Source organism: Schistocerca americana, chromosome X (assembly GCF_021461395.2).
Source record: "Schistocerca americana isolate TAMUIC-IGC-003095 chromosome X, iqSchAmer2.1, whole genome shotgun sequence".
Classification (NCBI taxonomy): domain Eukaryota; kingdom Metazoa; phylum Arthropoda; class Insecta; order Orthoptera; family Acrididae; genus Schistocerca; species Schistocerca americana.
In genome coordinates, this window is record NC_060130.1 from 288,193,110 (window position 1) to 288,198,520 (window position 5,411).

At 43.6% G+C, this 5,411-nt stretch overlaps 1 pseudogene; it reads left to right on the forward strand.

The window, feature by feature from the left end:
* Positions 1 to 3,375: 3,375 nt before the first annotated feature.
* On the forward strand, positions 3,376 to 3,492 carry LOC124557180 (annotated as a pseudogene).
* The last annotated feature ends 1,919 nt before the right edge of the window (positions 3,493 to 5,411 follow it).

Below are 5,411 nucleotides of genomic sequence, written 5' to 3' on the forward strand. Positions count from 1 at the left end.
ACCAAAAGACAGAATTTTGTTAAAAATGATTAAAGGCTTCCGTGTCCGTCTGTGTGCTTAATTCGTAAATATACAGGTCCATCATTGGTAGATCTATAGTGGAATATTGGTCAAGTGCGTGAGAACCGTCTCAAGTAGGCCTAATATAGGACATCGAACGTATACGAAGTACGAGGGTGCGATTGTCACATGCTTTTGTTTGACTTACTGAAAAGAGTAGAAGACGAGTTAAAAAATCTCAGCTGATAGCCACAGACAGAAGAAAAATTCTTCAGCACTCTATGCATAGATCCTATCGAAATCATGGACACAGAATTATGCTAATAACTACTTGCGCACAGGCATACAAACAATATGTTTTTTTAATTCCCTGTCTGAGAATGGAACGGAAAGACACCCTAATATATTGCACTGAAGAAAGTATTCTCTGTCATATATTTTATAGTGATTTACAGGGCATAAATGTAGTGATAAAACAATGTTCACTTCCCCTGTCACAACAGTAAAGGCAAGGCACTTCTATTCGTGAGAAGTGAGGTCCCAAATCCTCGTTTGGATATTCAGATTCAAATATTGCGTAGTTTTTCTACATCAAAAAATGGTTCAAATGGTTCTGAACACTATGGGACTTAACATCTGTGGTCATCAGTCCCCTAGAACTTAGAACTACTTAAACATAACTTACCTAAGGACATCACACACATCCATGCCCGAGGCGGTCGCGCGGTTCGAGACTGAAGCGCCTAGAATCGCTCGGCCACTACAGCCGGCTACATCACTTGAGACGACTTTCAGTACGGTACACTCGTGGCAACAATGGCAATTTCTTTCCCTGTTGTTCGGTAAATGTGCCCATGCTCTGTCTCTACTGGCCTTATTGCCCATGAGATGTAAAACACGAATCTTCCTGCAGTTCTGTGAACAGCCACGTACCACCGAATACGCAACTTTCTAAATCATTTCACTGTATATAGCCATTATCTGTTTCGAACCGTCAGCTGATCACCTGGCGACTGAATTATATTAATGAGAGATGGCATTAATAATCTATTGTATGTTTCTTCCCGCCATGGCAGCCCATAAAACACAGTTTCATATGACTGACTGCAAACTTAAGGAAAAGGGAACTTTCAGTGTAATATCAAGACACATACGTTTATTGCCACGTTTCTAATCAGCACACTGGACTCGCATTCGGAAGGACGACGGTTCAATCCCGCGTCCGGCCATCCTGATTTAGGTTTTCCGTGATTTCCCTAAATCGCTCCAGGCAAATGCCGGGATGGTTCCTCTGAAAGGGCACGGCCGACTTCCTTCCCCATCCTTCCCTAATCCGATGAGACCGATGACCACGCTGTCTGGTCTCCTTCCCCAAACCAACCAATCTAATCAGCAAATAGGAAGTTGTTCCTGTTAGGAATCATTCATTTCACTTCGTTGACATACTGTAGCAGAAAACACTTCTGTAATGGTCTATGCAGTTGTATAAACTCTGATACAGATCGTAATTTTCCACTGGGTTCGTTCAGTTAGAAAATCATGGGGAAAGGGTGAAATTTATGTGAAGTGTGGTTAAGAGTTATGACAGCTACTATTAATTGGGAGCAGGATTTAGTCTATCACGGAATCTGATTAAATAATGTTTTGCCTGCATATCAGTTACAGCCTGAAAAACTGCTATAACTGTGAGCCCGCGTTATTTTTGGTGCATATGACGAGCCAAGTGAGAAGTCCCCTGCGTTGGAAGAAATTCTGATAGTTTACTCATTGCAGGATAAGACATCCCATTCTTACAGTCTGCATGAGGAGATTTTTACTGTTGAAAATATCAGAAATTCGTATCAGTAATGATCATCAATGACGGATGCAAGCCTACAACCATGTCTACAGTTCCTTAAAGGAAGTTTCCACAATGTGTGCTGGACAGCCTAAACCATTGTTCTTCCAATCTACAATGAGGGGGTAAAAAACGCTTTATGAGGATTTTGAAATGGCATATAGTGTTGTCATAAACGGTTTACTTATACCGGTCTCAAAATCACATGAGGTGAATTCGTTGATAGTTACTTTAACTGGCCACGAACACTTAGTGGCCCTCTCATTGAATAATAGATGTTGCATTTTGTCTCTAATGAGCCGAACTAGGATGAGACGTTGAACCTTATCCTTTCCCCTCTCCCTTACTTCCGCTCAACTGTTACAATCAAAAACACATTTTAAAAGTGAAAGGCCAACTAGGACTACGGCTATCTACAGCATCAGTCGCAAGTAAAGCTTGCAGCACATCGACCATACGCAGCGATGCATCTCACAACGCTGTTCAGAACATGTGAAGAGCGTTCGCCTTGACCAAAATGACACATCTGCAGTGGCAGAGCACAGCATCAACGAAGTCCACATGTTTGTTTTTGAACAGATAGAGTTGCTGTGCTCACCTTCTGGGATTCGATCGTCGAAGGGGCGGTGGAAATAAGAATACACGACGATATTGTCATCCGGAACAGTGGTCTCCAACAACACATGGGATGTGGTGTTAGCAAAAATACGCCAGGAACGCTCTGATGTTAAAGCAGCGAATCCAGCGGGTGGAACATAATGGCAGAACCGGGACTCACGCTTGGACCACATTCCATACACCGGGGCATCTTCCTCCACCGGCCATGACATCTCTTCCGGAGTCACGCGACTGACCCACTCGTTGGGACACTTAGACAATTCGGTGGTCCAGTGGCTATAAAGAAACCAACTGTACACGAACCTAACACTTTGCCTGAATATGACGAGTAGGATATTCGTCGAAACGTTGTGACAACACAACGCTACTATTCGGCTGATAGCCCGAGAAGTTTTCAGAAAAAATATTGTCCTGTGGCTACATCATCAATGAGTAGTAGTTCGAGTCAATCAATTCGTAGAAATACCTGATGGTAACAGATTGCAGGGATATAAAATGGATTGATCATATGGTCTCAGCCATAAGTAAAGTAGGTCGCAGATTATGGCTCATTGCTGGGATACTGGGAAAATGCAGTTTTACTACAAGATCCTGTTTACAAAACGCGCTTGCGATACGTCCTATAATATTTCTGAAGTGTACGAGACCAAGACCAAATAGGACTAACAGGGAAGGCTTAATATCCGCGACTGGTCACAGATTTGTATGACACACGAGAGAGAGGCAGTGAGAGGCTGAAAAACCGGAACTAGCAGCCCTCTACGGACGGGCACCACATTCTCGCGAAAGCCTGCTGCAATAATTTCGAGATTTGGTATTAAGTGTGGAATCTAGCAATATACTGCATGTACTTATCTATCGCTCCAATAGCGATGGAAAAGGCAGGATTATACAAATTTCAGTGAGCGCAGAGGCATTTAGGCAACGGCCTTGCCGCAGTGGATACACCGGTTCCCGTGAGATCACCGAAGTTAAGCGCTGTTGGGCGTGGCAAGCACTTGGATGGGTGACCAGCCAGCCGCCATGCGCTGTTGCCATTTTTCGGGGTGCACTCAGCCTCGTGATGCCAATTGAGGAGCTACTCGACCGAATAGTAGCGTCTTCGGTCAAGAATACCATCATAACGACCGGGAGAGCGGTGCGCTGACCCCACGCCCCTCCTATCCGCATCCTCCTCGGAGGGTGACACGGCGGTCGGATGGTCCTGGTAGGCCACTCGTGGCCTGACGACGGAGTGCGTGCAGAGGCATTTAAGCACTTATTGTTCCAGCGCTGTATATGCGAATGGAAAGGGAAGAAACCTTAATGCATGTTACAAGGGCAATTACACCCTGCCATGCACTTTAACGTTGATCCCACAATACAAACGCAGATGTAGTTGTAGTTACAGGGGACAATGCAGTCACATGCAAGCGTCCACTGATTTTGTCGTCCGTTTGTTGAATACGATTCTTCTTTTCCTGGCTAATTCCTAACTCAGCCATTCCCTAATGTATTCCGAGAATCGTTTGCTCAATGTATCATGTGGTTCACCGCAATGTATATACAAAACTCCTGCGGCGGAACGAACAGTCTCACGGAAAATGATCACGTATGCAGTTTGCGCAGTGAGAACGAAATTTTCATTGACTACTAATTTGATTTAACAAGAGACAATTGAAGCGCTGTCTCTCAGGCGATGTGTGTGCCTCTGCTGTACAATGCTGTACACCGTTGCTTCTTGGGCAGTGTTTGAGAATCAAACGTTACTACATATTATACGAAAATTTATGTAATATTAAACCTCATTGTTTCAAATTCCATTCGCAAACCTAACTTTTTGGTTTACAGTGGTCTGAATGACAATGTAGAACAGGTACCTTCGCTGCAGACGGCCCTTCACAGCTCATTATTGATTACAGCAGTCGCTTTCATCCGTAGCCTCGTAAACTTCATAACGATATGTATATCAACATGGCAAAAATGGCACACTGCGGGCGACAGGTAAGACGGGAGGACCTGGAAGCAATTTACTTAATACTCTGCACCCTAAAGGTAACATTATTATCAATTATGTATATCAGAACAGTACTAATATTTGCATATTCCAGACGCACTGTCAGTTTTTTATTTGTTCTTTCGCCTTTTGTTTAGTGTAGAAAATATTTAAGCGATTTCCCTAAATCATTTCAGGTGAATGTCGGAATAGGGTACTTCCTGCTCTGCCCCTGCCCATTCCAAGCTCCTGCGCCGTACCTACAGATCGCGTCGTCAACAAGACGCTGTATTCTAGTTTCACTTCTTCTTTTGCTCAGTCCGTTCAGTCGAGGATGGATCTCTCGTTCTATAAATCTTTCAACCTCCCAAAATTCGAATGTGCCAACCGCGAACGTTTAGTCAGTGTCCACGTTTCACTATCACGGACTTCTACGGAAAACTTTGGCACCAGTTTTCTTTCCACTGTCACATTATCACAGACTGTTCTTCGTTACTGTGCGTGCGTGTATACATAACAAACAAGGAACTTAACACGCAGAATGGGAATAGCTTATGTTTTCACCTTTCTCCAAAAGTGAATGGTGAGTTTGAATTGTGTTGGTTCCCGGGTTCGATTCCCGGCGGGGTCGGGTATTTTCTCTGCCTCGTGATGACTGGGTGTTGTGTGCTGTCCTTAGGTTAGTTAGGTTTAAGTAGTTCTAAGTTCTAGGGGACTGATGACCATAGATGTTAAATCCCATAGTGCTCAGAGCCATTTGAACCATTTGAATTGTGTTGTTATAGTGTGTATAAGTGCGATGAGCGCTTGCGGGTGAAATTTTGTGTTCTTGTTACGCATTACCTGTTTGTTTAACCTACGAGATTAGGGCCTAGAGGCCCTCTTCCAAGTCAGACCAAGGACCTTCACTTATAAAACGCACTGAATCAGAGTTTAATAAAAACAGTGGTAGTAATTATATTATTATATAACAACGTTGTT